The 12,992-nt window shown below is 36.7% G+C and overlaps 1 protein-coding gene across 1 annotated transcript in view; it reads left to right on the top strand.

Annotated features, from left to right (window-relative positions):
- Nucleotides 1-12,992, top strand: part of LOC142348468 (uncharacterized) — a 106,053-nt gene that overhangs the window by 71,309 nt on the left and 21,752 nt on the right. The gene's annotated exons all lie outside the window — the stretch shown is intronic.

Below are 12,992 nucleotides of genomic sequence, written 5' to 3'. Positions count from 1 at the left end.
CTCGCCTCTAGTTGCTCGAACTTTGACTTGTCGACGACATTCTTTGACGAACCGACTTTGCAGAATCTTGTTTGGTGCACTTTGCGTCCAGTAACTGTACTGAATTGCCGCTGACAGTTCTGACATCTTAAAGACTCTTGATCAGCCACCGCTGACCCACTCTCATTTTCTAGCGACTCTAAATCCGCTACTGCAGATTGTTGTTGTGAAGCTACCAACGCTGGCTTAGCCTCCGCTAAGCTTTTCAATCTGAGCTTCCGGCCATCTTGTGTTTCGAACCAGCCCGCTTTCTTTTTCGTTCCCAGCAGCACCTCCGTGCCGATGGTTAGTCGTGACTGGCTAGATGTCTCTGCCAGGAGTCCTAGTTTGCCTTTATGTGTTCCAGTGAGTATCTCCACGTTCTGTTGGATACTAGGCACTGCAACAACATTTGGGCTGTCGCATTTTACACCCATATTCTTTGTTTTGGCCACATTAATCTTCAGACCAGCGGCTTCCGCTAGGGCCTCGATTCGATGTAGGTTTTCTTGCACCTCACTGTCTGAGACCCCCACGAGAGCAACATCATCAGCAAAGTCTAAGTCAGCCACCAATCTCCCAATGTCTAATCCTCCATGCACCGAGTTAGCTAAAATGTAGTTGATGACAAGGCCGAATAGGATTGGGGACCACACATCACCCTGCCTAACGCCTGTTCTGACATCAAATAAGCGTCCCTTCTCACCTTCGGCTTTGACTCGACATTTGAATCCATCATAGCTGTTTCTTATGATGTTTATCACTTTTTGCGGCAGACCATAGTGTTTCATTATCTGGTACATCTGCTCACGATCGACAGAATCGAATGCCGCTCGAAAGTCTATGAAACAAAAGCTAATATCCAATTGAAACGCCATTGATTTCTCTATTATTTGACGCAGGGCAAAGAGTTGATCGGCGCATCCTCTGCTTTTTCTGAAGCCGCACTGCTCTTCCCTTAAGACGCGATCCACTGAATCTTTGCATCGATTGAGAGTAACGGAAGCGAACACTTTGCCTGGTACTGACAATAGAGAGATCCCTCGGTGGTTCGAACACTCTGACCTCTTTCCTTTACTCTTGTATAATGGGACAATTTCTGCTACCTTCCAGTCATCGGGCAGAACTTCCGTCGACCAACATTTATCTATGATGTCCCAGAGCCACTCGACAATACCCTTGTGTGCTTTCAACATCTCACAGGAAATGTTATCGGGTCCACTTGCCTTGCCATTCTTCAACCTGCGGACAGCTTCAAGCACTTCTTCAAATCGAATTGGGCTCAGGTCAATCGGCAAGCTTTCAGCTGCTTCTTCGGGATCCAATCTCGTGCAACTGAATGTTGAGGGATTCAGGAGTTGACTAAAATGTTCCGTCCAGCGTTCAAGTCGTTCCTCTTTCGTCCGTAAGTTGACGCCAGTGCTTGAAACTAATTTGGTCAACTGGGGCCTCCAGTTTCGGCAAATCTGCTGTGATGCCCCAAAAACCTCCTTTAAGTTGCCTCTGTCCGCGAAGCTCTGCACTTCTTGGCCTTTGCGTTCAAGCCATGCCCGTTTGTCTGCACGTAGAGCTTTTCTGACTTCCTTACAGCAGTTTGTGAACTCTAACAGCGCCTCCGCGCTGCTGTGTTTCTTTAACTGTAGATCGGCTCGTTTCCGGATAAGTTCCAGAGAATCTGGAGAAATCCAAGGTTTGTTCACTCGCTTGTCCGGAAGGAGGCATTTCACTGCTGCTTGGTTCAGGGCTTTTCGAAAATTGTCCCAAGACTGCTCTGTATTCTCGAAATCGCCGCTCTTATACTACTACTACTACTACTACTACTACTACTACTACTACTACTACTACTACTACTACTACTACTACTACTACTACTACTACTACTACTACTACTACTACTACTACTACTACTACTACTACTACTACTACTACTACTACTACTACTACTACTACTACTATACTACTACTACTACTACTACTACTACTACTACTACTACTACTACTACTACTACTACTACTACTACTACTACTACTACTACTACTACTACTACTACTACTACTACTACTACTACTACTACTACTACTACTACTACTACTACTACTACTACTACTACTACTACTACTACTACTACTACTACTACTACTACTACTACTACTACTACTACTACTACTACTACTACTACTACTACTACTACTACTACTACTACTACTACTACTACTACTACTACTACTACTACTACTACTACTACTACTACTACTACTACTACTACTACTACTACTACTACTACTACTACTACTACTACTACTACTACTACTACTACTACTACTACTACTACTACTACTACTACTACTACTACTACTACTACTACTACTACTACTACTACTACTACTACTACTACTACTACTACTACTACTACTACTACTACTACTACTACTACTACTACTACTACTACTACTACTACTACTACTACTACTACACTACTACTACTACTACTACTACTACTACTACTACTACTACTACTACTACTACTACTACTACTACTACTACTACTACTACTACTACTACTACTACTACTACTACTACTACTACTACTACTACTACTACTACTACTACTACTACTACTACTACTACTACTACTACTACTACTACTACTACTACTACTACTACTACTACTACTACTACTACTACTACTACTACTACTACTACTACTACTACTACTACTACTACTACTACTACTACTACTACTACTACTACTACTACTACTACTACTACTACTACTACTACTACTACTAACTACTACTACTACTACTACTACTACTACTACTACTACTACTACTACTACTACTACTACTACTACTACTACTACTACTACTACTACTACTACTACTACTACTACTACTACTACTACTACTACTACTACTACTACTACTACTACTACTACTACTACTACTACTACTACTACTACTACTACTACTACTACTACTACTACTACTACTACTACTACTACTACTACTACTACTACTACTACTACTACTACTACTACTACTACTACTACTACTACTACTACTACTACTACTACTACTACTACTACTACTACTACTACTACTACTACTACTACTACTACTACTACTACTACTACTACTACTACTACTACTACTACTACTACTACTACTACTACTACTACTACTACTACTACTACTACTACTACTACTACTACTACTACTACTACTACTACTACTACTACTACTACTACTACTACTACTACTACTACTACTACTACTACTACTACTACTACTACTACTACTACTACTACTACTACTACTACTACTACTACTACTACTACTACTACTACTACTACTACTAACTACTACTACTACTACTACTACTACTACTACTACTACTACTACTACTACTACTACTACTACTACTACTACTACTACTACTACTACTACTACTACTACTACTACTACTACTACTACTACTACTACTACTACTACTACTACTACTACTACTACTACTACTACTACTACTACTACTACTACTACTACTACTACTACTACTACTACTACTACTACTACTACTACTACTACTACTACTACTACTACTACTACTACTACTACTACTACTACTACTACTACTACTACTACTACTACTACTACTACTACTACTACTACTACTACTACTACTACTACTACTACTACTACTACTACTACTACTACTACTACTACTACTACTACTACTACTACTACTACTACTACTACTACTACTACTACTACTACTACTACTACTACTACTACTACTACTACTACTACTACTACTACTACTACTACTACTACTACTACTACTACTACTACTACTACTACTACTACTACTACTACTACTACTACTACTACTACTACTACTACTACTACTACTACTACTACTACTACTACTACTACTACTACTACTACTACTACTACTACTACTACTACTACTACTACTACTACTACTACTACTACTACTACTACTACTACTACTACTACTACTACTACTACTACTACTACTACTACTACTACTACTACTACTACTACTACTACTACTACTACTACTACTACTACTACTACTACTACTACTACTACTACTACTACTACTACTACTACTACTACTACTACTACTACTACTACTACTACTACTACTACTACTACTACTACTACTACTACTACTACTACTACTACTACTACTACTACTACTACTACTACTACTACTACTACTACTACTACTACTACTACTACTACTACTACTACTACTACTACTACTACTACTACTACTACTACTACTACTACTACTACTACTACTACTACTACTACTACTACTACTACTACTACTACTACTACTACTACTACTACTACTACTACTACTACTACTACTACTACTACTACTACTACTACTACTACTACTACTACTACTACTACTACTACTACTACTACTACTACTACTACTACTACTACTACTACTACTACTACTACTACTACTACTACTACTACTACTACTACTACTACTACTACTACTACTACTACTACTACTACTACTACTACTACTACTACTACTACTACTACTACTACTACTACTACTACTACTACTACTACTACTACTACTACTACTACTACTACTACTACTACTACTACTACTACTACTACTACTACTACTACTACTACTACTACTACTACTACTACTACTACTACTACTACTACTACTACTACTACTACTACTACTACTACTACTACTACTACTACTACTACTACTACTACTACTACTACTACTACTACTACTACTACTACTACTACTACTACTACTACTACTACTACTACTACTACTACTACTACTACTACTACTACTACTACTACTACTACTACTACTACTACTGCAGCCAACTTGAATTTGGGTAGGGCGTCCCCGGATTCTAAAAATCGTCTGCAGCCGGCGAATATTGATTATTACGTTCAAATATATACATTTGTTGATGAATTCGATGTCAAATTAGCTAATGAGGGAAATGGCCCTAAAAACCCATCAATACTTGAGGAGTAATTGTTACTTGAAATTTAAATTCATTTTTTGTTCAAAGCTGTTTTTTTTGGTCTTCCACCACATGAAACCCTGTTTTTATTACATAGGGAGTCAGAAATTGAACTCTAGTTTTCGGAACATTTTTTTAAATCCCTCTAGGTGCAATATTTGTTCAGATATTGATCTATAGGAGTAGGAATTGTTTCGCGGCCAAACAGTAAGGGAACATTAAAACGTAATTTCTCCACGAAAAATAACTTTTTTCAAAATTTTCTTTTTGTTCCTGTCCTGTATGACTAAGTTGTCGACTTTTTGTTGTTATGAAGTTGCTTCAAATGATTCCCAGAAACGACTCAAAATTAGGTTTATTATTTCGGGTTGACCTCATCGAGTGCGCGATGAAGTCACAAGAATCAAAGAAAGGCAAAAGTTGAAAAATGGTCGAATAAACCTGAAATTTGGCATGTGGGCATATTTTAGTACTACAACAACGATCCCAAAATCAGAAGTTCCAACATTGCCTAGAAAGCGAGAAAAATCGTGTCAAAAAATTAGCTCCGAAATATGGGTACCGGCTAAAATCTATCTCTTGGCCGCTTTGGCATAATTTTTTACTCAATGTTTTTTTCCTGATATTGTTTGATGTTCCGGGCATCCAAAGATTTTGTCTACGAGGGAACCAAAAGGGCCATATTTTAGAAGAAATATAAATCTTTTTTGCGGGCTTTGAAGACATTGAAAGAAAACAAGATTGTTGTGAAAAAATGCAAAAACGCGGCCATTCCAAAATCTTGCATCCCAGTTTATTAAAAATTATCAGAATGAACTCTCAGTACAATAAAAAACAGATCTCAATATTTTTTTGTTTGCATATTTGTTCAAAAAAACCAATTTAGTGTCTAGAAAAATTCCAAATTGTAAGTTTTTGCTCATTTTTCAAGTGCGTATAGTTGATTGTGTTTCACTTTCCACGCAATCTTCACACTTGTTAAAAGTTTCTATGATTGTTTTCTAGACTTTTCTCCTGATAAATTTTGCATAAAAATTCATTTTACGAGTAATTTAGGTCTTCCGAAATTCTCTTGTCGAAAACTTGAAAATGGGTAAGAAAAAAATTATCCAACTCAAATGAAGTGTCATCAGAGTTGCAATCAAGTATGAATCGTTTAAAAACGTCCAAATGGTAGAAAAATTAATAGGACCCAAGAGAGTTTGAACAGCTGGTTGCCACCGCGTAAAAAATTTCTCAATAACGATTTTTATAGTCAATAATTTGAGGTAAAATTTAGAGTGCGTTGAAAAAATAGAACGGAACCGACCGAAAGTCGGCTTAATTTTTCATCCTAAAACATGTTTTTCCACCAGATTCAAAGTTTGTTTTACAGTTAGGTATTTTTTTGACTATAGATTAAGTTTAAATTACCAAAGTTTCGAAAACAGTGCGTTTCTGTGCTTTTTTTGCAACTCTAATAAGGGCGGACTATTCGAACGCTAACATGGCCAGAAAAGCCTATGTTCCAAAATGTTGCCAAATAAACTACAATCATGAAATATTTTATTTCTGGAACATCGTTCAAGTATCAGAGGCTAATTGGCCACGATATAAAGCGATTGACAACAATGAAACGGTTAATTTAATAAAAATCTAATGGAAGCATATTGTCAAAGAAAGATAAAGTGTCTTTTTCCAATAATCCTTTGGCTCCTATAACAACTGTTTGATGTGTTTTTGATTTTAATTCTTCTACTTTTGGAAATCATGCAGTAATAACATCTTAATTTTAACATAAAACGTGAAAAAAATCCTAACACTTTCGCAAACTTTTATTTTTAAGCCAAAAAATGCCACCATTTTCTCGTTAAAGACAAAACGTAAAGTCTTGAAACGAGCAAGGCTCCCATTAGCACCAAAAAGAAGTCTCTACAAAAGAAGTGATATACCGGGAAGCAAAAATTATAGGTGTTCAGTGCAGAGTTTTTAGATGACAAGGAAACTTGAATATGGGTAAGAAAAAATTTATCCAACTCAAATGAAGTGTCATCAGAGTTGCAATCAAGTATGAATCGTTTAAAAACGTCCAAATGGTAGAAAATTAATAGAAACCAAGAGAGTTTAAACAGCTGGTTGCCACCGCGTAAAAAATTTCTCAATTACGATTTTTATAGTCAATAATTTGAGGTAAAATTTAGAGTGCGTTGAAAAAATAGAACGGAACCGACCGAAAGTCGGCCTAATTTTTCATCCTAAAACATGTTTTTCCAACAAGTTCAAAGTTTTTTTCTACAGTTAGGTAATTTTTTGACTATATATTAAGTTTAATTTACCAAAGTTTCAAAAACAGTGCGTTTCTGTGCTTTTTTTGCAACTCTAATAAGGGTGGACTATTCGAACGCTAACATGGCCAGAAAAGCCTATGTTCCAAAATGTTGCCAAATGAACTACAATCATAAATTATTTTAAATCTGGAACATCGTTTGAGTATCAGAGGATAATTGGCCGCAAAAAAAAAGATTGACAATAATGAAACGGTTGATATATTAAAAATTCAAAGAAAGCAATTTGTCAAAGAAAGAAAAAGTGTCTTTTTCCAATAATTCTTTGGCTCCTATAATAACTGTTTGATTTGTTATGGATTTTATTTAGTCTGTTTTCAGAAGTCATTCAGTAATGACATCCTGAATTTAACATAAAAAGTGAAAAAATCTGAACATTTTCTCAAACTTTTACTTTTGAGCCAAAAAAATTGCCCTTTATTTCACGTTAAAGACAAAAATTTAAGTCACCAAACAAGCATGGCTCCCCTTTGCACCACAAAGGAACCTCTGCAAATGAAAATTTTTGCTGAGAAACAAAAATTATAGGTGTTCAGTGCAAAGTTTTCAGATGACAAGGAAACTTGAATATGGGTAGAGAAAAATTTCTCGAACTCAAATGAAATCTATACTACGTGTCAGCAGAGTTCTGATGAAGTATGACGCTTCTGCACAAATTCAATTAACAGAAAAATAACAGAACTTGAACAGAGGGTTTTGAGCACGTAAAAATTGCTCATTTTCATGTTTCAGATATTTATTTGGATAAAAAAAAGAAATTTGACCCAAGAAAAGAATTTTAAGACGTAGACCTGTCTTAAGATTTTTGAACCTTCGAAACCTATATTGCCTAATACAGTCTGTATGTTAATACAATAACGTCTGCAGAACGGGGTCTCTCAATTGGAGTTCATTTGTAATGAGAATTACAGTTACTAAGTAAAAAAAATGTATGAAACAAATTTTGTTCTCAATTTTTTCCATTCTCAAACTTAACTATGATAGATACGTCTGCATTTCCTAGTGTGTATACAAAAATGACTTCGTTGGTCACACAGCGGCTCCATCCGTTAACAATTTGGACCGCCGAAAGTAAAAAACACAACTTCTTAATGTCAAGAGACTAAATTTAACTTAAGGAAATCAAACAAATTTCCAGTTTTTGACACAACACTAAGTACAAGACTGGCAAAAGTCAGGTCAAAAATGACGATCATAAACGCGCATTGTCTGAGGGGCCAAAAAATAGGGGGGCACTTCGAGCCTGAAGCTTAGGCTCAGGCTCGAAGTGCCCCCCCCACCCCCCCAACCCAAGAAAAGAGTTTTAAGACGTAGACTTGTCTTAATATTTTTGAACCTTCGAAACTTATTTTGCCTAATACAGTCTGTATATTAATACAATATTGTCTGCAGAACGGGGTTTTTCAATTGGAGTTCATTTGTAATGAGGATTACAGTTTCTAAGTAAAAAAAATGTATGAAACAAATTTTTTTCTCAATTTTTTCCATTCTCAAATTTAATTTTGATAGATACGTCTGCAATTCCTAGTGTGTATACAAAAGGGACTTCGTTGGTCACACAGCGGCTTTATCCGTTAACAATTTGGACCACCAAAAGTAAAAAAAAAACAACTTCTTAATGTCAAGAGACTGAATTGCCTTAAGGAAATCAAACAAATTTCCAGTTTTTGACACAACACCAAGTACAAGACTGGCAAAAGTCAGGTCAAAAATGACGATCATAAACGCGCATTGTCTGTGGCGCCAAAAAAGGGGGGCACTTCGAGCCCGAAGCTTAGGCCCAGGCTCGAAGTGCCCCCCCTCACCCCCCAAACCAAGAAAACAGTTTTAAGACGTACACTTGTCTTAAGATTTTTGAACCTTCGAAACTTATATTGCCTAATACAGTCTGTATATTAGTACAAAAGTGTCTGCAGAACGGGGTTTCTTAATTGCAGTTCATTTGTAATGAGGATTACAGTTTCTAAGTAAAAAAAAATGTATGAAACAAATTTTTTTTTCAATTTATTCCATTCTCAAATTTAACTTTGATAGATACGTCTGCATTTCCTAGTGTGTATACAAACGGGACTTCGTTAGTCACACAGTGGCTCCCTCCGTTAACAATTTGGACCACCGAAAGTAAAAAACACAACTTCTTAGTGTCAAGAAGCTAAATTTAACTTAAGGAAATCAAACAAATTTCCAGTTTTTGACACAACACTAAGTACAAGACTGGCAAAAGTCAGGTCAAAATGACGATCATAAACGCGCATTGTCTGTGGGGCCAAAAAAAATAGGGGGGGGGGGCACTTCGAGCCTGAAGCTTAGGCTCAGGCTCGAAGTGCCCCCCCTCACCCCCCCCCCCCCCCCCCCCACCCAAGAAAACAGTTTTAAGACGTACACTTGTCTTAAGATTTTTGAACCTTCGAAACTTATATTGCCTAATACAGTCTGTATATTAATACAATATTCTCTGCAGAACGGGTTTTCTCAATTGGAGTTCATTTGTAATGAGGATTACAGTTTCTAAGTAAAGAAAATAAATGAAACAAATTTTTTTTTCAATTTATTCCATAGTTTATTCAACCACAGTTTTAAATTAATGCAACAAGGTTTTGTACTAGATTCTTTGTCTAATAATTTAAACTTCATGCATTCTTTTATCACTGCTGGGCGCGGTTAAAACCTCATTGAACGTTTTATAGACCAGTTTTCATCTCAATAAATTATCTTATAGCAAAAAAAGTGCAAAATTTGCTAATACAGTATTTGCTGTCTTACAATTTCACACCAATAAAATCTGGCAGGATGTTAACTGGTTTTGATGCAGCTCAATTTAGAAACCCTTACCCCGCCTATTGGAGCTACCAGTATGCGAAAAACATTAGTTCTTATTGAGATCCTGCAGCTAATTTCTGTTCCGTTACACTTAATGATTCAACAGGTTTTTATCGATTTTCTTGATTATTAAAGCGTGTGTTCAATTTTTTTATTCCTGCAAGCAATTTTTGCTCTCTCACTGCCGTTTTGAGGTTTTGGTAATAATATGGGTTACAGGGCACTCTTTGACCATATTCAAGTTTTTGTTTTTCTAGTCAGTTGAATTCAAATGAAAATGGGTGTCCGGCCAAACTTGAATATGGTCCTCAAATTGGCACTTGAAGATGGTCAAGTTCAACTCTAATTTGGGTACGGGTTCACAACTTGAATTTGGTCAAAAAAATATGGGTAAGGGAAAAAACGGGGCCAAACTTGAATATGGGTGAATTTTGGTCCATATTCAAGTTTGGCTACTACTACTACTACTACTACTACTACTACTACTACTACTACTACTACTACTACTACTACTACTACTACTACTACTACTACTACTACTACTACTACTACTACTACTACTACTACTACTACTACTACTACTACTACTACTACTACTACTACTACTACTACTACTACTACTACTACTACTACTACTACTACTACTACTACTACTACTACTACTACTACTACTACTACTACTACTACTACTACTACTACTACTACTACTACTACTACTACTACTACTACTACTACTACTACTACTACTACTACTACTACTACTACTACTACTACTACTACTACTACTACTACTACTACTACTACTACTACTACTACTACTACTACTACTACTACTACTACTACTACTACTACTACTACTACTACTACTACTACTACTACTACTACTACTACTACTACTACTACTACTACTACTACTACTACTACTACTACTACTACTACTACTACTACTACTACTACTACTACTACTACTACTACTACTACTACTACTACTACTACTACTACTACTACTACTACTACTACTACTACTACTACTACTACTACTACTACTACTACTACTACTACTACTACTACTACTACTACTACTACTACTACTACTACTACTACTACTACTACTACTACTACTACTACTACTACTACTACTACTACTACTACTACTACTACTACTACTACTACTACTACTACTACTACTACTACTACTACTACTACTACTACTACTACTACTACTACTACTACTACTACTACTACTACTACTACTACTACTACTACTACTACTACTACTACTACTACTACTACTACTACTACTACTACTACTACTACTACTACTACTACTACTACTACTACTACTACTACTACTACTACTACTACTACTACTACTACTACTACTACTACTACTACTACTACTACTACTACTACTACTACTACTACTACTACTACTACTACTACTACTACTACTACTACTACTACTACTACTACTACTACTACTACTACTACTACTACTACTACTACTACTACTACTACTACTACTACTACTACTACTACTACTACTACTACTACTACTACTACTACTACTACTACTACTACTACTACTACTACTACTACTACTACTACTACTACTACTACTACTACTACTACTACTACTACTACTACTACTACTACTACTACTACTACTACTACTACTACTACTACTACTACTACTACTACTACTACTACTACTACTACTACTACTACTACTACTACTACTACTACTACTACTACTACTACTACTACTACTACTACTACTACTACTACTACTACTACTACTACTACTACTGTTTCAACACTTTAATTCCAAATATGAAATAAAGGCACGGTTGGCAACAAATACAAATACAAATACAAATACAAACAAAACAAGAAGAGTTATTTGTTTGGTTATTCTGTGAAGTGCTGTACGACGAAATTGTTGAAGGCATTCTTTGACCCGGTTGCTGCTTTCTCCTGCAATCTGGTGAACGATACTTTGTTTCGTACACAGTCTCCTTCGATTTGACTCATCCACGTTTTCCGTTGCCCCCCTGGAGCGCGTCTGGCATGGGCGTATTGATCGGGCGGGTCCCAATCGAAGGCACTGCGGGCTAATCTTCCTGGTTCCATTCTCTGGATGTGACCGTACCATTTTATCCGTTTGAGCATGATCATCGTGGATAGTTGGGGCATTCGCGATCTTGACATAATTTCATCGTTCGTTGCTTTCTCCAGATATGACACACGTAGAATTCTACGAAGACAACCACAGTGGAAACTCTCAAGTTTTCTCTCCATTAATTTCGAAAGAGTCCAAGTCTCTGAGCTGTACAGCACGGCTGATAAAACGAGTGCTTTGTACAAATTGCACTTGAGGTGCACGCTGAGCTGCTTGCTCTTCCAGAGATTTTGGAAGTTAGCAAACCGTTGTCTACCTTCTGCAAGTTTGCAATTGACTTCCTGGAGGTCTCCATGCTTGAGGCTGACATATGATCCGAGATACTTGAACGCTTCTATGTTTTCAAACTCGTTTCCGATAACATCTTGTACTTTGCAGGAAAACACGCGTGTGGCAGCTGCTTTAGGTTTGCCACAGTATCTCGATTGGTGAACTTTTCGGCCATTGACTGTTTTGAACTTCCTTTCACACTTGTCACAGGTGAGGCTCGCCTCTAGTTGCTCGAACTTTGACTTGTCGACGACATTCTTTGACGAACCGGCTTTGCAGAATCTTGTTTGGTGCACTTTGCGTCCGGTAACTGTACTGAATTGC

This window comes from Convolutriloba macropyga, chromosome 10, assembly GCF_964194025.1.
Source record: "Convolutriloba macropyga chromosome 10, txConMacr16.3, whole genome shotgun sequence".
Lineage (NCBI taxonomy): Eukaryota > Metazoa > Xenacoelomorpha > Acoela > Convolutidae > Convolutriloba > Convolutriloba macropyga.
This window is presented reverse-complemented; position numbering and strand designations above follow the sequence as displayed.